This window comes from Drosophila yakuba, chromosome 2L, assembly GCF_016746365.2.
Source record: "Drosophila yakuba strain Tai18E2 chromosome 2L, Prin_Dyak_Tai18E2_2.1, whole genome shotgun sequence".
Taxonomy (NCBI): Eukaryota; Metazoa; Arthropoda; class Insecta; order Diptera; family Drosophilidae; genus Drosophila; species Drosophila yakuba.
The window spans coordinates 21,323,280-21,343,054 of NC_052527.2; the positions used below are offsets into that span (position 1 = coordinate 21,323,280).

A 19,775-nucleotide genomic window follows, 5' to 3' on the forward strand; every position below is an offset into this window, starting at 1 on the left:
TTTTCATTTTTGTATTGGTCTTGTAAATTTCTATCGATTTGCCGATAAACCTTATGCCACGCCCACTCTAACGCCCACAAACCGCCCAAAGCTGCAACGCCTCACTTTTGAAAAATGTGTTGATATTTTTTCATTTTTGTATTAGTCTGGTAAATTTCTATTGATTCTATAACGCCCACAAACCGCCAAAAACTGTCAGTGTTGAAGACTCTCCTTCGCACTTCCACTAGCTGAGTAACGGGTATCAGATAGTAGGGGAACTCGATTACAGCATTCTCTTTTGTTTTTACTTTACTTTTTAAATCCGTAGAAAATTGAAAGTAAAAAAATAAAAGAAGTTTAATTTTACTAATCGTAACAATCTTAGGAAGCAAATTTGAGCTGCGCCTATTTTGATAGAACCTGAAAGCTTAATGGTAATTTTTAAGCTTATATAGTTCAAAGGTAGACTGTGATCATGATCAAGAATATATGATCAAGAATATATGATCAAGAATATATATGTAAATGGTATAGGATCAAAAGCTTCGTAATATTATTTATGTGATCATGATCAAAAATATATATGTAAATGGTATTGGATCAAAAGCTTACTACTATTAGATAATTTTCAACTAATCTAGTGTACCAGTTCTTAATATTTTATACAATGCAATTCCGTATACAGCAAATCAAAAGTGGGAGGCACCTTTAGGATCTTAAAAATAGAGATTTATAAATGCAGGCAATATTAGATTTTCTGGCTTTATTGGCTTCGGCATCGGTCTGAACACCTAAAAAAATAATCGTCATAGCCATCGCTGCCGCATCTTTAAATCTGCCCAAGACCGAATACCCAATCCTGTTTCCGCAGCAACGGCGAAAAAATGTTTTTTCTTCTTATAGTTTTAAGCAGAAATATGGCCTACTATAGGGAGACGAGGCCGAGCACTATTGCCATTGTCAATTAGTTTTTTTTATCGCAGACAAACCAATGTATGTATTTTATGTATGTTTGTCTGCCAAAGCAGTTGTACTAAAAGTCTTTTTCGTCGAATGGTTCGAATACTTCAGCGGAAAGAGTCATAGCAGTCAATATTTGTTGCCGCTTATTAAAGAATTTCCTAATTGGGTCGAAATTCCAATTTAACACGCGATTTCACTTCTGTTGGTTCCTTGTGTCGCCGAAAGGCTCGTACTTTGTATCTAAACCCTTCGGTAAGCTTGCACACTTCGCGGATCCCTTTGCCAACTACAAAATGCTAAAATTGATAAGCCCCTTACTGCAGCAGGTGAAAACACACCTCTAAGTCTCGTCGTTGATGATTGTTTTTAATAATTTTATTGTTTCTGCAGTGTGAAATGTGGTTTCCCCTAAAACATTCTGTGGCCAATGGTAATGGTAATTGCCGTATCTACATATTTGTTGTTTTATTTTCGCTCGAGAACTCTGCAAATATAAATGTGGTTGGCGGAAGCGACCCCTTTGTGTAATGAGCAAACACAACTAAGCAGTCCTATGAAAAGGCCTTGAAATCATGTAGTTTTAAAAGTTGACAGGTGTAGGACGGATTTATCAGATGAAATAAATGCGGCCCATGAATTTTGTATATTTTTTTAAGAATTTTTCCAAAACCGATTGCATCGCTTGACCAGACGATACGGTCAGCGAAGGTAATAATTGCAGGACTCCAGTCGCAAATGCCATTTCGGGTTTGTCCGTCCCTCGCAGAGAGTGTGGACCATGAGTGATGCTGCTGTGGCAGTTGCGGTTTTTGTTCGTAAACCAGAATATGAACGGATTAAACTGGCGGCTGCCTCCGTTGATCGCAGGGCGTTGAAAGCGCTGGATAAGCCGCAGGAACACAAGCAATACAAAATGCCCCAAAAGTGCAGGCCTCTAGAAAGTTTAACCGAATGTGCGGCTCAACATGTCGACGGCTCACTGAGGGACAGCGCAGACAGCACACAATGGTACAATTCAGGCCCCAGAGTCTACCCCAGCTCTAGATCCGCGGAATTGTAGACGTTTTGGTTGTATTAAGAATTTATCTACCTGAGCAACAACCATCGTCATTCGTCCATTGACGTTGCTGATGCTGAGGTTCCCTGTGTTTTTATGTTGCTGTTTTCGCAGCATCCCTAAGAAGCTGCAACATAATGGCCACCGAACGAAGAACCAGCTACCAATACAGAGCCCCCACTTTTCCACATGCGCCGATGTTTTGCACTTTTCAGGGGAATTGAAGACTGCGCTGAGGTCGAATGATTATGCCTGTGCCACGTCCCAAGGTTCCTTCTGACTTATCAATGCATTTGATATCTTTTCTGTAAGCACTGCGGACGTGGCGACTTTTGCGGCGTTCAATTGGTAAGCTGCTTCATGTCTTTGCCGCGACCGGCCTACAGGTATTTCGCTCGGCCTGGTAGATTGGTTTCTTTTGCGTAGGATTTGTTTGCTGCTTCCATGTGGATGGTGCAAGTCAACGCCATTGTTGTCGTTTGTGCTTCTGAAAGAGCAGCCTGGATGCTGACATTTCCAGTGCCGCACAAACAGAGTAGTTGACACCGGCAATGAGAAGCATTTCTGCATTCTTGTACCGCCTTGGCAACGGCAGGGCATGTTTGTATTTCTGCTCATGCATGGTATTTAATTATAATTACTGATTTCACTCGGATTTTAATACAAGTTTCTAGCTCTTTGGCACAAATGATGGAATATGTACATAAAACTAACTGAATGAAGGGTATAAAAAGGAAAAACGGTATAGTTAAGGCCTTAATTTTTTTCTAATTTTTCACTTTTCTTGGAAAGTGAAAATGGGGGAAAATAATGAAATTGTTTAAAACTAAATATTTGTTACCGTTTTAGTTTATATAGTTTGGCTCTAGAAATAGCATTTATTTGTAAAAATTATATGTACTCAAAAAAAGGACAACAGAATCTGTGCATATATATTATTCAGGATGCAGAATTGTATCCTATCGTGTTTTTTTGGTGAAGTTTGGGGAAATAGGAATGTATATGCGTTTAGCCGCCACATATATTTCGGTGCGTGGAGCCGACAGAATGGTGTATGCAATAGAGCTGCCGCTGGTGAACATAGTAGTCACCGAGCCTCCATTTCAGCCGAGCAGGTACGTGGCAGGGGATTACATTGGCTACACGTCCGTGTCGCGGTCAAGAATTTTATTCATTTATGCAATTTTTTACGTGCTGGCAGCATCTCAGATTCTTCTGCGTTTGGCAGCATCTCCCTTTGCTTTTCCCTCAAATGTCATGAATTGTATGTTCTCGCAGGTAGATACACTCAAAGCCAAAAAATGTATCCAGGACTCGGTCCTGAGTCCGCCATTTCTTTCCCATTGCGCCTGTGCGCACAAACGCAAGAGGGGGTTCCTGGGGATGTAAAGATGAAGGGGTGATTGAGAACGAAGGCTTCACCAGGGCGGCACAGGAGTTAGCCATATATTGTCTGTCGTTACTGCCGCCGGCCCAACCAAAGTCATCTGCAGTGGCATCAGCGGCAACCATTGTTTGCCGCATTGTTTGCCCCACCACGCAATCCACGGCGAGTGGTACGTATACGAAACATATACCAGTTCAATCTTTGGTCCACTGCGAGCCCCACTCTCCTTTATAAGGAATGAAACGATTGCGCAGCCCATATTCGATTTGCGATTGCGTTCGGGCTGAGTGTACATTGTTGCAGTTGCACTGGAGGTACAGTGGCAGTTGAGGCTTTGCAATTGTTGTGCTGATTTTCATTAACAATTCCTTTGTGTTTGTAGGTTGTATTTGTCGATTGTCAGACTGTCGGACGGGCTTTCAACCATTTACAAATGATTTATTCATAACCTGAAATATTTATCGTTATGAAGTTTCTTGAAATTTGCAGTTTTTTTTTGCTCCCAGCAAAAGAGTCACTGTCGAATGGAATATGCCATACTTTACTTTAACCACAGCCATTTTAAATTTACCATGTTTTATTAAACGCTGTATCGATCCCCAAGTTCGTTGAACCATAAAATGTTTGGGAGCTTTTGGCTGGGAGGGCTCTCCAATTCACTTCCGAAAGTACATACATCCCCTCAGAGGAGAACGAAAAAGAGAGGTATACGTTGATTACTGCTCTTGAAAATTTCAAGTGTTAATTACCAGCATTTGAAACATAAACTCTCGCACACAACAGTGATAGGGACCCCGACAGGTATATAGCACATCCATTGGCTACGGACTTACCAGACAGGACCAGCGGGCCCAATCACTCAAGGTCACAGGCATGCGCATTTCTTTGTTAGACGTTTTAAGAGTTAATTAAAGAAGCACCAGTTAATAAAATAGCACCAGTCGTCGTGCTATGATAACAACGAATGAAATGAAGAAGTGCGGTGCATCTGAAACTGGACTAAAATCTGTAGCCCCGGGAGACGCCAAAGCTAGCCAAGCCGGGCAGCCTCTTAAGTGGGGAAGTTCAGCAAATCTCCGGAAAATTTTACTTCCGACGCAGTTGTGGGGCCAGCCCTAGCGGCGCAAGCGTCACACTTGATCCGAATGTGGTGCAACTCCTTCTCGAGGCCAGGTTCGAGATACTGGTCAGTGAGAAGGGTTATTGGCCTAGTCAGGGCCAATTTGTAATTAAGTACCATACTTTGAAACTGCGGCAGCCCCGGCAGAGGTATGCGTGCACCCGACTCTCTGTAATTTGTCGCAATTTAATTTCGTTTAGTTATCATGCCGCGCTGACAACTGTGTAAAACGCAATGAATTTGTTTGCCGATACGATTTTTAGCCTGGTCACCTGGTTTGCTGCTCACTCATTTGGGTGATATACGGCTCCCCATCGCACCCCTTCCCCTAATAAGTCTGGGATACCGCGAGGTCGGTGTCAATGCTCACTGGGCTCCTGTTCTGGTCATCTGTCCTTTCACGGCTAACTTGGGCAATGCAACAAACTACCTGCCCACTTACTCTGACTGTATGCGCAGAATTTCATTTACATTACTAATTACTCTTCACATGCTCTCGCCGTTTTAATCGCGTGCAATGCGCGATTCTGCACACCAACGGATTAAAAATAAAAAATAACTCTATAGTTGAGTACTTCGACTGACAAATACCCACTCTCTTAATAAATTTAAAAATTTGTTTATACAAGTTTTGAAGTAATGAGCGGACACGAAAAACTTGCATATAATGATTTGATATTTCTAAGCTAAGTCGTCAATAGAAGTTGCATGCTAGACACCAACTCTTAAGCTTTTATAATTATACCCGTTATCCGTAGAGTTCAAGGGTATACTAGATTCGTTGAAAAGTATGTAACAGGCAGAAGAAAGCGTTTCCGACCATGTAATGTATGTATATGTATTCTTGATCAGGACCAATAGTCGAGTCGATCTGGCCATGTCCGTTCGTATGAATCTCGAGTTATCAGGAACTATAGAACCTAATACATTTTTCAAAAGTGTGGGCGTGGCAGTTTTTGGGGGATTTTTTGGCGTGGGTGGCGTTATAACATAGGACAACAAACTTGCGCTGCGTCTATGTCTCTGGAAACTGTGTGCCTAAAGTGGCAAAAAGTTTCTTGGCAAATCAAAGTTTTTTGGCGGTTTGTGGGCGTTAGAAGTGGCGTGGCAACATCATCTACAACATCTGTATGTGAAATCTGCATGCCCAATCTTAGCTTTTTAGCCTTTATAGTACCTGAGATCTCGACATTCATACGGACATTCAATAGACGATTTAATCTGGCCATGTCCGTCCGTAAGTCTGGACGGACATGGCCAGATTAAATCGTCTATTGATTCTGATCAAGAATAATGCTTTCTTTATATGGCAGGAAACGCTTTTTCGACTGTTCAAGGAATCTAGTATGTATATTCTTTTACTCTGCTTGTATACCTCTTAAGTTTTGACGATGTTTTTAAAGCCTTTGTAGCGCTTAAGATTACTAAACTTCTTGCATATAACACATATTCGAGAAATCGCTTTCTGGAGTTGTTTCTTGTTGTTTGTTATCAAACACACCTTAGCGAGATGGCGAACATTTTAACATTTATTACAAACTAATTAGTTTTTATTATAATTGGAAACATACCGGTAATAAAATAAGTGCTTGGGAATGTATTACGTTATGAATTAAACTGTTGTTCTACTAATAAAGAACTATCCTGCATTTACTCTTTTGGAGCGTTATTTTATAAAATTGTTTGTATGAGCATAATAAATGAATATATAATATTAATATATAGCAGTTTTGCCTCTAAACTAGAGATTGTTTCCAGAAGTGGGTAACAGAATATGTTTTAAATATTTCTATAGCACCTTCAAATATTTTTCGACACTTAGGTAAAGTATCTTTCAGACCATTTTAAGGTTTCATCAAATGCGTATTTTAAGCAATAGCGGGGGATTTTATCCCCAATTTAATCTTGTATAAGTTTTTTTAGTAGTTGTCCACAGTGATTCTTGATTAAGTATATTCCCCTCCTCAAGTGTGTTGTGTATGTAGCTTTAACACTAGAGCTATTAGATTCAAAAGCTACTTAAAGTAAGCATCGGCTAACAAGATACAAATATGCATTAAAATACACTTACTATTTGTCTTAAACACCATATAAGTCTCTATCTAAGCCAGAAATGCGAAACGGATTCGAAGGAATTTCCATAATCCCAACTCAATACTGCGTTTACATGTTTAGTGTTGCTTTTTATTATTATGTAGTTTATAAAGCTATATTTTAATTTACTTCAACATTCCAAGTGACTCGATTCTCATGGCTTCCCCATTTCATATTCGTTATTGTTGAGCAGCATTTTCAGGAGCCTCTCCACCTTGGAAAAAGCTCTCAAGCAAATGTAAATACTTCAGATCGTACGGAAATGAAGTGGAGGTAGCAAACAATAAATAATATTTCTAGTAAGCGAGACGAAGACAAGAACAATGGCTGCACACAAAGGACTAAAGGCAGAGGTTACTGCCACCCGCAATAATGTCACGGGGGGCGGTGGCGTGGCGGTGGTGTACATATGTATTAATGCCGAGTTGCTTGCTGGAAACTATTTTAATCGATGGACAGGTTGCTTGCCATTAGTTGCGGTTTGTACGCAAAGCGCGGATTTCTTTTTGTTCTACTTTGGAGTGCGGCTCACCTTTTTTTTTTGTGGCACCCTGTTCGCACTGTGACCTACGGCAATGGGGCGAAACTTCTGCCGTTCGGACGGTTGCTTCACACGTCTCACGGCCTTCAGTTGCCCAGCCTCCTCCCGCTCCGCAGCCACGTCACCCAGTGCAAGAGCCAAATCGCAGGCCCAGTGTCATCCCTTGCCGCCGAAAAAGTCGTAAGCTTGCCCTCATATTCTGATAAATTTTTCACACACAAAATCTTACGCTTATTCTTTTCTACACGCCGCAAGGACCAATCGCATAATGGGGCGTGGTGACGACGACTGCCACGAGAGTTCTGCCTACTCAGCCCGTGGCTGTAGATGTTCTGCAGTTTCGCTCTCTATTTGATGTTGCTGTTTATGTTTCGCTATTGCGCAGCGACACGACGCAACCAGCAGACTGGCGGAGATGGGGTGTCTGATTTTTTCTCAAGCCAAACTTTGTTTCCCTGGGGTTGCCTCGTGGGGGGACAGGATTCGTCTTTGGTTGGGAAGCCATTTTCTAAGCTTGGTCGCGAGAAACGACTCTAAGCTCCTGATTCAATCACAGTAAGCAACATTGCTTCGATTTTCAAGTGGCGTGAACTTAAGGCAGCGTGCAAAGTCAATCAATAAATTAATCATTTTAACTATGCAAGGACACGAAAACATATAGTTTTCTGTTTTCAAATTTTAAGCTGCTCTTCAAACGACCTCATAAAACAATCCCTTGTGCTTTTGCTATTACTTAAAAAGAAAGTATGATGAAGGACACTATTTAATTTACAAAGACCTTTTCTTCTATTAAAAAACAATTAACACCCCAATTTTGCCGCAGGTTAATGTAATTGTTATCTTACCTTTAAGAATATGTACTATATATTTTGATAGACTACGTTGGTAATCTTTTTTGAAGAAAGGGTATATATGATAGGAATATCTACGTCTATAATTATCAAATACGTAATTTATCAAAATGTTGACAAACGCTTAGATCATAGACAATATTTCTCAGTGGACTCTAGTCCACATATGTAATAACAAGCCGCACTAGAAAAGTACGCGAAAAAGTGCAAATCTATTGTGGTAGTTCTACTATAACGAATTATGGCAAAGGAGACCTATGATGGGGAAGACTAGTTTACGGACATAAACTTTACTTATTGGGCACGCTGCAATGAATAGTGATCCCGATACCACCACGCCTTTCCCAGAAATCTTAAAGAATTTTAACATGTTTCAATCTTGGATTACTTTTGAGAACAGTTAATTTGGTAAGCTGATAATTCTACTTATTTTGGGAAAACAAGTGAGAACGCTACAGATCGTGCTAGGGAGAAATGTGCGTGACAGTTTTGGGCGGTTTGTGGACGCGTGGGAGTGCCAACATCAGTTGCCTAGGTTTTATAGTATATGAGATCTCGACGTTCATACGGACGAACGCACAGATGGACAGACGGACATGCCCAGATCGACTTGGCTATTGGTCCTGATCAAGAATATCTATCCTTTATATGGTCGCAAACGCTTCCTTCTACCTGTTACATAATTTTCAAGGAATCTAGTATACCCTTTTACTCTACGAGTAACGGGTATAATTAATAAATGTAACCGACGCCAAGGGCGATCTTGCCTATCTTCATCGAACTCCATTTAACTAAGTATACTAAGTATCGGGTAACCCAATTAACACATTTTTAAGACGGACCAGGTCAAATCAACTCGTCTAGTGAACTTAACCTAAAATGTACTTAGCGGTATAGTCGATTTGCCGTGATAACGTTTTTGGCCGTTTTGGTCGATTTGTAGGCGTTAGGGTGGGCGTGGCTAAAAGTTTTTTGGCAGATAGTTAGAAAATTACATGATAAATGAAAAAGTATCAAATCCTTTTTCAAAAGTGTGGCAGTTTTGTGCGGCTTGCGAGCGTTGGAGTGGTCGTGGCAACATGGGCCAACAAACTTGCGCTGCGTCTATGTCTCTGGGGGACTATGTTTAATTTCAACTTTCTAGCTTTTGTAGTTTTTGAAATTTTGACGGACAGACGGACGGACATGGCCAGATGGACTCCGCTATTGATTCCGATCAAGAATTATTCCTGTTATTCCTGTTATTCCTGTTACATACGAAACAAATATTTAGAATATGTTTTTACAAGACAATAGTTAAAAATAATCAATCATAAGCCATGAGCTTTCGAAGTTGGAACCAGAACGTTCTCAGCATTTTTGAAACTTCTTGTCAATTATTCAAATTTTGAAAAATATTGACTGTTCTGCCTTTCTTATACATTACTTTCGACATTGAAATAGTAATTTTGCCATCTACGAAATTCTTTGGAAATTCCAACAAATATCAACTATTGCTCCTTCACAGTTTGCACACGAGGGCCACCTAGCTGTGATGACGTACCGTGGTACTCCCTAAAATCTGAATTAAATAAAATCTATAGAAACGTAGTGATTCAGTCGGATTCTAGTGTTGATATTGTTCCGATTTAATCAATTTGTATTACCTATTGACGATTTGTTTAAGCATTATTGGGTTGACACTGATTTAAAACAAAATATTACTTCAAGGGCATTACTAGAACTAGTATGCTTTAACTCAGCTGTCTCGACCCGTATTGAATCGATTAGCAAAAAAAACAAAAGTGACCCTGTTGTTGGTCAGGAGGATAATACCCTCGATGTCCGCAGAGGTCGTTCTTCGTCATTAACTTTTGAATGGATTGGTCCTGCACCTGATGTCATGTAGCTTTAGCAACATGACTTTAAGTACGCAGACGCCTTTTAGGTGATTTATTTTAATTTAATCATCTGCACAACAGCACTGATAAGCACAACGCAAAGGCCCTCCAATTAAAGCGTGTATATCGGCAGCAAATGCCACGGGCTATGTACAGACGTATGTTGCAGTGGGGCACAAGGACCAAGTCGAATCGGAGTTGGAGGTGTAAGGCCTAAATACGGAGGATAGCCTGAGGCAGCAATGGCCACATAATTGAAGGTTCAAGTAGCGTGGCTCAATTTGCGGGAGCGTTTCGCTTTATTACACACTTTTGACACGAAACAGGCAGTCACCAGAGCTCTGCTTGGCACTCAGACTCTCACAGTCACCCATATAGTGTAGTGCCGCACACCGTACGCCAACCATCAAGACATATCCCAAAGTACTCGTCCTAGCAGTTCGGCTTCGTTTGCTCGTTCTGCTCTAATGACTGCCTAATACTGAAATTCGCTAGCTGGCAACCACGACTTGGGAGTGCTCCTGGAAAGGAAAACGCGGAGGTGGGTAAAGCCGAAGGAGGGAGGATTGGTGGGAGGGACCTTCTTTGACTTGACGGACGCACGTTTATTATGGCGGATTTTCGTAATAAACTTGTGTAATAGAATAAAAGCCAGACGGCACGGTAAGCAAACTCCCCGTTGAGCTTAAGTCCGATCACGCTTGATAGCCCTGTCTGCGGGTGGTTTGGTAGGTGGAGGGGTGGTTTTACAGAGCAGAGGGCTGCGGTGGGCCAATGCAACGTATGCTGCACACGCTGGTTTGGGCACACGTGCGGCTTGTTCTCATTGAAAAAATCTTTGCTTTGAGCACGTGCACGGGATTTTACATAATCAAGAGCCGAGAACTGCAAAAACCCGAGTACACAATCCCTGCCTAAGCTCGTGTAGAAAATATTCTCGTCAATCGGGCTATCATGTTTTTGAGTCACTAGCCGCCGACTCTACCACCCACCCGCCGAGCACAGTGATAAGCACCCCAAGAACTTCCGCAAACATACGCCACCTGAACTCAAACTCGAACACTTTTCCATAGAGCTTTTGTTTGCTGAAAAGATAGATTTTGACTTCTACAAATTTTCGCACAAGGCGAGCCGAGCCACCATCCTGAACACGCCACCCTCAGGGCCCAGCATGTGACCGTATAATAACCTTGACGTAGTTGGGGTGGGGATGGGTTGGGGGGAGGTTTGGTTACCATCATCGCCGCAGGTATTTCCACGGATTAAAGCACGCAGGCCGTGTCATTTGACACCACTCGAAATCCACATGCCCCAGCAGTCGTGAGGATCCACCCCAGTTACCAATCTCAGGCACAAACCACTCAAGCTGCAAACATATTTATTTTAATGACGCAAATTTTAGTGGCAATAAGGTTGAGCCACAATTAGAAACAATATAAGTTCACCCTTCGTAGAAATATGTTTCGGTAATATTGTTTCTTAGTTATAAAACAAGAAAGAACGCTATAGTCGAGTTCCCCGACTATCTGATACCCGTTACTCAGCTAGTGGAAGGGAGAAGGAGAGTTTTAAACACAGTTTTTGGCGGTTTGTAGGCGTTATAGTGGGCGTGGCAGAAAGTTTTTTGGCAAATCGATAGAAATTTACAAGACTAATACAAAAATGAAAAAATATCAAAACATTTTTCAGAAGTGTGGGCGTAGCAGCTTTGGGCGGTTTGTGGGCGTTAGAGTGGGCGTGGCAAAAAGTTTTTTTGCAAATCGATAGAAATTTACAATACCAATACAAAAATGAAAAAATATCAAAACATTTTTCAAAAGTGTGGGCGGTTTGTGGGCGTTAGAGTGGGCGTGGCAACATGAATCGACAAACTTGCGCTGCGTCTATGTCCCTGGAGTCTGTATGCTTAATCTCAACTTTCTAGCTTTTGTAGTTCCTGAGATCACAGCGTTCATACGGACGGACAGACAGACAAAACAGACGGACATGGTCATATCGACTCGGCTATTGGTCCTGATCAAGAATATATATACTTTATGTGGTCGGAAACCCTTCCTTCTGCCTGTTACATACTTTTCAACGAATCTAGTATACCCTTTTAGTCTACGAGTAACGGGTATAAAAAAAGAGAGAACGCTATAGTCGAGTTCCCCGACTGATAGGCGTTTCCACACTGACAGTTTTTGGCGGTTTGTGGGCGTTAGAGTGGGCATGGCAAAAATAATTTTGGTAAATCGATCCTGATTTGCAAAAATGTGAAAAAGTATCAAAATATTTTTCAAAAGTGTGGGCGTGGCAATTTTGGAAAATTTGCGATCGTTAGGGTGGGCGTGGCAAAAAGTTTTGTAGAAAATCGAAAGAAATTTAAAAGACTGAAAAAGAATTAAAAGATATCTACACATTTTTCAAAAGTATGGGCGTGGCAGCGTTGGGCAGCTTGTGGGCTTTAGAGTGGACGTGGCAAAAAGTTTATGTGCAAATCAATGGAAATTTACAACACTAATAAATAAAGAAAAAACAAGAGAGAACGCTATAGTCGAGTTCCCCGACTATCTGATACCCGTTATTCAGTTAGTGGAAGGGAGAAGGAGAGTCTTAAACACAGTTTTTGGCGGTTTGTGGGCGTTAGAGTGGGCGTGGCAAAAAGTTTTTTGGCAAATCGATAGAAATTTACAAGACCAATACAAAAATGAAAAAATTTCAAAACATTTTTCAAAAGTGTGGGCGTAGCAGCTTTGGGCGGTTCGTGGGCGTTAGAGTGGGCGTGGCAAAAAGTTTTTTGGCAAATCGATAGAAATTTACAAGACCAATACAAAAATGAAAAAATATCAAAACATTTTTCAAAAGTGTGGGCGTGGCAGTTTTGTTCGGTTTGGGGGCGTTAGAGTGGGCGTGGCAACATGAATCGACAAACTTGCGCTGCGTCTATGTCTCTGGTGTCTGTATGCTTAATCTCAACTTTCTAGCTTTTGTAGTTCCTGAGATCACAGCGTTCATACGGACGGACAGACAGACGGACAGACGGACAGACGGACATGGTCATATCGACTCGGCTATTGGTCCTGATCAAGAATATATATACTTTATATGGTCGGAAACCCTTCCTTCTGCCTGTTACATACTTTTCAACGAATCTAGTATACCCTTTTACTCTACGAGTAACGGGTATAACTAGCAAAACATTTTTCAAAAGTGTGGCGTGGCAGTTTTGGAAGATTTTTGGGCGTTAGGGTGGGCGTGGCAAAATGTTTTTTGGCAATTCGATAAAAATGTACAAGACTTATAATATATCCTTATAAGGATATATGTACATATATACTGTACCGTTTCCTTTTGCATGTTACGTAAGTACTCTTAAACGAATCTAGTGTACCCTTTTACTATACGAGTAAAAGGTATACGATTTGTTCGAACCGATATGATTATGGGTTGCATCATTTAAACATTTATATCGCAGTACGACAAACGAGCCCGACTGAAATAATGAAAAAAAATGGCATAACTATAATAACCAACCAAATCTAGACAAACATATTTGGCAGTTCGCAGCTTATCGTAGGTCGTCGTTCGATGGGCGAAGTTACACCTAATTGGTGTTAAAACAATAAAACCAAGTTATTATGATGATTACTTCCTTGGTGGAGCTGACATGATGGAATTCACAATAAGGCCTTTTAAATATTATGATAGAAGGAAATCCATATCCTAACTTTCGCATGTCTGCGGACTCAGTGTCAAATCAAAGAAGTCCTGGCATAGGTATTGATCAGAACAAGCATAAACGCAAAGGGCCATTAAATAAATTTGTGAACTTGAACCGTGGGCTGTTTAGTTTCCTATGTTACCGAATATGGTTTTATTTTTTATAATTTCGTCCCATGGGTTCTAATTTGTGACAATCATTCTATGTTGGGAGAAAAGATTATGATGCGACTGTTAGCATTTCGCAGATTGGCTATTTGTTCTAATGGCAACAGGAACGAGTACGCGACACCAAAATCACAAGAAACTGCCATTATCTGTCCCCAAGGCTTGGTAATATTTCTTGTCACTCTGTCATACAAATTATTATTACTGCACGCGTCGGGGTGATATAAAAGAATTGTACATCAAGCAATAACTTTTACATGTCACATGCGGATATACTAACTTTACTGTTTTTCGCAAGTGTCTCCCGTTGTATGTATAAGGGTCAATAGTTGCATGTTTACAGCTTTTCATTGCACTAATGAAGTGGTCACTTCTTGATTTACTTAATTATGGGATCGGGGATGTGTTTTGCTTCTAGGACCATTGGGAACCACCCAGCTTCAAATGAAGTTATCACGGCGATTATATTCCTGAAAACGCTCAAAAACCTCCGCCCGTGCCATACGAACTGTTCTTTGGGGTGGGAGTTCAAATTGGAGGGTTTGTGTATAAAAGACCAAACAACCCTAATTGAAATTATGCGGTGTGGTTCTGCAGCGACTGCTCGTTTAGGCTGTGGTATTCCGAAGGGAGTACTAAAGGATTTCATCGGGCGGGTTGCGAACCTTTTGCGGCGGAACTGATTAGCAGACAATATGTCAAAGCTTTCCACTGGGAGGGTGAACACTGTAGCTTCACCCTTCAAGCGGCTTTGGGACTACTCCAGGGACAGCTATTCAAGGTTCGGCTGATAAGGGAAAAAGTCATGACAAATAAACGGATACATGTGTCGGCAATAGTTTTGCTTATTGCCGCGATAATAATCGACGTGAACAACAATGGTCTTTGTCCTGGTCATGCTCCTGCTCCTGCTCCTGCTGCCTGGGTGCTCACATAAAGAACAATCGCGAGCGCGCGCCCAACGAGAATTACAGGATCGTTTATGGTGAACGGGGCAACCGCCTGGTAGTAGTCTCCTGGTAGCACCCGCTACCAAAACAACCCTAAGGCGATTATCTCAAGTGCTCGCCCTTTGTGGACTATGTTTGCCTCCGTGCACCCTGCTGTAGATGCTTATCGATTACACGGTGAGCGATGAAATCATTACTCCGAATTAAATAAACGTCATACTTGCTTTTCGTCAACTTGTATTTGATGTCTCAATGAGCGAGCGTGCCATTGGCAAGGAAACACATTTGCATCGCAGATTTAGACCATGGCACTCTGATAGTGTGTAAACACGTCGCAATTAGTTGACCTAAACGAATACCCCAGAGTACCGTCTTCCGGTCAGGGTCCCGAAATGACATCAAGCTCCGATTAGTCACTTTCTAGTTGTTTGGGAGCCAAGCAGCTGCCTGCTATCCGCAACTCTCGCTCTTTTTGTTTGTCCCCATTTCTGTATTTGTCGCACAACTTTGTTGTGATTACGGCGATAAATAATACCAGGGTCTGGCCGACTCGGTCCGAAAGAAAGTGTGAATAGAGCCGGGCTCAATAATCAACAACAATGGATTCGCCGGACCAGCAATGACAAATGTCTTTAAGCTTATGAGTGGGCATGTGCATAAAAGTCATAAGCAATAGAAATAATAATTGTGTTCACGTCATGGGACACGTCATCAAAAACTGCCGAGGAACCATTGCGCGCCACTTTCTTGGGTCTAAATTAAGATACTTTATAGCTGGGGTGGTGCCGTGGGCTCTTCCGCTGGCTACTGGTCTTGAACCCAGGGCCACGAAACCAGTTCCAGCTCAAGACCTTGGTGAAGCCCAAACTGGACACCATCTGATTGTATTTTTCTCTTTGCATGCGTCAGCGATATATTAAACCGCTAGCATATTCATTGATTTTCAAACCGTAATTCTGCATTATCATTGCCTATTCAACTTCGTGGGACTAGCACAAGCCATCCCGTCCCGTCAAAAATGCCGTCACGTACGCGTACCCCATCGTTCAACAAATAAAGAATAAACCGGATCCTCGAAAAGGCGGGGCATCGTAATGATACCGATGCCTTAGTGAAATTGCTTTCAAATTATAAGAGGCCAGCTAGGAAATCGAGCGACCTGTTGAAGGTAGGCAGGAAATGCGAAATTCGGTAGCCTGTTTATTAAATACAAAAATATCTGAATCTATAGCAGGCTTGCAGGACCTAAGCCGTGGGGCTTTTGTAGCCGAGATCAGAACGGTCAGCTACCTGTGAATGGGTCCCAAAATCACACGAAATAGGCTAAGCTATAAATTAGATTTTTATCTCGTTGGCGCAGGAATAAAAGGAGTCAAGCCTCATACTGACTCTCGATCTCTGGAGAGCTGTCGCTTTTTGGGGCGATCCAATTAAGTGGTAATTTTTATCATTTTAGCGTCGAAGCCGGTTGAGTTCTGCTGGGGATCTTTTACTCCGAAATATTTGCTGGCAAACGGAAGCGATATGTTGAAATTATTCTGCGTAAGGATTCCATGAACCTTCGGCGGAGCCTGGGAGTGAGATTCAGAGTTGGAATTCGAAACGATTCGAGTGGGCTACACCCGTATTGATGAAACGAAGTTTTGTCGGGACTTGCATGATTGACTTTACTCAAGAATGACTCCATAAAAACAATTTAGAATTGGGCTGATAATCAGTCCTGTACATATATGCACACTGTGCACTGTACACTGCGGAAGCTGCACGGCGAACGCAGGGAGTCATAAAGTGTAGGTGAGGGTCTAGTTCAGTGTATCTCGATTTGTTTGTTCAGTTCTTCGTCTCCGTCTCTATTTTCGACTGACGTTGCATGGAGGCCAAGTTTTAATGTAAAATGGTAACTGGCCATCTGAGGCGTCATTTAGTTCTGGCTGGGAGTTTGCCGATCGCATTAGTATCCTTGGTATTGAGTTAGGTGGGAAATCTTGAGTTCATTAAAGTAAAGAAACGGGTATTTATTATCAAAACAAACCTTTTATTCCTAACTTTTCTATCGGTATAGAATATATTGTCTTCATTGAATTTAATAATCGAAATCAAAAAACTATAATGTAAAGCGGTCATTAAAAACATGCTGATATTTAAAAAATTACACCAAGAACATGCTGAAAATTAATAACAAAATGTGATCTTATTAACTCTGTGTGAATTAATAAAAAAAAGTTTGAATCGCCTTATAAGGGTTCCGTACTGGAACTACGCGTTACTTGAAGAGTACGAGTGTTTTGTAGTATCGTTGAAAAGTCCGTAACAGGTAGAAGGCAGTGTTTCCGACCCTATACTAAACAGAAATCAGGATCAATAGCAGAGTCTGGCAATGTCCGACTATCTGTTAGTATAAGGCATTCGATATATACTTTCGAGCTATTGAGCATTTATATGACCTTTTCTAAGTGAGGATCCGCCTCATATGCATATTTCTCCTAAGTATGTATATATATATACACATATGAGCCCGAAAGTAAATGTCGAAGACTGGATACAACCAAATTCGTCCAATTATTGCCAAATCGGTGCTAAATAAAACTTTTGATTTTATGTATGAAAATACATACTTACCATTACTATTGAATAGAAGAAAAAAACAAATAAAAAGTGATTAATAAAAAAAGTTATATACGTTGTATTTTCTATCAGAGTTTAAACAAATGTTGTGTTAAAAAGCTGACAGACTGTATATAGTTTCTATAGTTACTATATTATCGATATGAAGATATATGTATGTACATAAGTACATACAAGATGAAGTCTTCGTAAAGTACTCTTTCGGATAGGTTTGGATATGTTAAGAAAAATAAAAAGCCCGAAGTTTCCCGTTTACTCATAAAATCATGCAAAAAAAAAAAAAATAATGCATATTCGGATACGAGCCAAACCCTGATTTGTCTACACACAGTTTCTACAGAAATACTAGGATTTTTTTTATGTTAAGTTAGAATGTCCTCCTATTATAAGTTATAAAATAATTATAATAAAAATATTATATAAAACATAAATATTATTAATATTAATAATATACATACATACATACATACATACATACTATTTACACACATTCATCTTACATAATGTAAAAAATGTTTTCTTTCTTTTCAGTTTCCTCTACCAGGATAAATCAACAAGGCTACTGGTACTGAAATGTATAAATTTATTGTATTTAAACAAAATAAAAAATAAAATATTTATTGAACCGTGTTATACTCTTTGGGAACACTCAATAATTAATTCGAAAAATTATTCAGAAACAATCCTCAGTAGCGTTTAATAATTGTTCCGGAAAACATCCAGAATGCATTTAGAAGCATTTACAATAAAACTTTACCGGAGTGCTTACAGATGCGTTGCATGGGAAGGTTGACAGAGAGTCTCACTCCAAAACAGGAGAATAGAATACAAACTTTCCTACGTTTGAAAACACTTCCACTCGAAAAAAAAGTATTACGGTACGTGTTTTGGAATAATTCCACTTCCGACTGGGTACTGTCAAGCTCATTTAGGCACTTCAGGGACTGGTACCACGAAAGCATAAGAGGATGTACTAGATTTGTTGAAAAGTATGTAACCGGCAGAATGAAGCCATATAAAGTACATATACACATATATACTTGCTCAAAAACACTAGCCGAGTCGATCTGGCCACTACAAATGCTAGAAAGTTGAAAGTAAGCATGCAGATTCTAAAAACAGGTGTCCCCAAGCCCACTATTACGGCCCCAAAAAGCCCAAAGCTGTTTCACAGTTTATAATACCCGTTACTACTAGAGTAAAAGTAAATGTAAAAAAATATAAAGCATATATATTCTTTATCAGGATCAATAGCCGAAGCGATCTGACCATGTGCGTATGCCTGTCCGTCTGTCTGTCCGTATGAATGTCGAGTTCTTAGGAACTATAAAAGCTAGAAAGTTGAGACTAAGCATGCAGACCCCAAATAGACTAACCGTTAGGATTTCTCCTTCCACTAGCTGAGTAACGGGTATCAGATTGTCGGGGAACTCGAGTATAGCGTTCTTTCATGTTTTTTGTATTTTCCTTGCCAAGTTTTATCACTAGGGCAACATTTTTTTTGGAAATATCTTATTAGCACTCCCACTAGCTGATAAACTAATCTGAGTAATCTATTAGTTGAGGAAAACACATATACAGTGTACTCTCTTGCTTTCTGATAAAGTACATCACCTAATCCATTGATAAATGAAATCAATGATACTTTAAAACGTCACAAAAATGAAGGGCTTTATCTGTATATAATCGTTTATAATTAAAAAAGATCACAGAGAAGGAAACGAATTCTTCACTAAAATGTTATAAAACAAAATACATTTACAAGATAAATGCATTTTAAGACAACGGCTATTATTTATTATAGGCACACCCTATCCTCCCTCATATTCGCACAAGCAGTTCCACCAAATCCGTATTCATCCACTCCTGAATAAAACAACGTTGGAATACCCCGTTCTTTGGCTCCCGGTGGAGATGAAGTACACGTTTCCGTGCCCAGTAGCCCAGCCTTTCATTGCACACGGGATGGAAAACACACGCTTTTTGCCTTTCAGGCTTTCAGTCAATGATGCTAGGCAACGAATTGAAAAATCCATGCTCACAAAAATGTGTACAATTTTCTGTCTATTTAACTTTTATGGATGTGGAGCCAGCTAGAGGTGGTAAAGAATGGTCTACGAGATTGGGCGTTGCGGGTGTACGTTAAAATCCTTTGCCACCGCTCACATAAAGAAACATAAAATCCTTCTCGTTTTGAAATATAGAAAAAACACAGAGTAAGCAGTTCGCCGCTTCAACCCCATTCGCCCTCAGCTCCGGTATGGTTGTCAAAGTTTACGTTTCACTTCGAGTACGGTGTGCTGTTTTATTTGCAAGTGCTGCAGGACCTTTGTGTGCGTTGCTAAAGGGAAGGAGATTGGGTGAAGAGACTGTTCTGTGTGGGAGGAGCGCAGCTTGTTTGGGGTTACTGTGCCCCACAGAGCAACCTTTTGATGCAAAGAACACACAAGAGCAA

The 19,775-nt window shown here is 40.6% G+C and overlaps 1 long non-coding RNA gene across 4 annotated transcripts; it reads left to right on the plus strand.

Annotated features, from left to right (window-relative positions):
* Positions 1–1,337: 1,337 nt before the first annotated feature.
* On the plus strand, positions 1,338–17,976 carry LOC26534906. Of its 4 annotated transcripts, none has more exons than XR_005560329.2 (3): positions 1,338–3,558; positions 3,625–3,703; positions 3,772–4,010. It is a non-coding gene; the product is annotated as an uncharacterized LOC26534906 (long non-coding RNA). The 4 variants fall into 4 exon arrangements; XR_005560331.2 differs by lacking the exon at positions 1,338–3,558 and adding an exon at positions 17,852–17,976 and having other exon boundaries at positions 3,564–3,703; positions 3,772–7,324; XR_005560328.1 differs by lacking the exon at positions 1,338–3,558 and adding an exon at positions 9,957–11,416 and having other exon boundaries at positions 3,564–3,703; positions 3,772–9,903.
* The last annotated feature ends 1,799 nt before the right edge of the window (positions 17,977–19,775 follow it).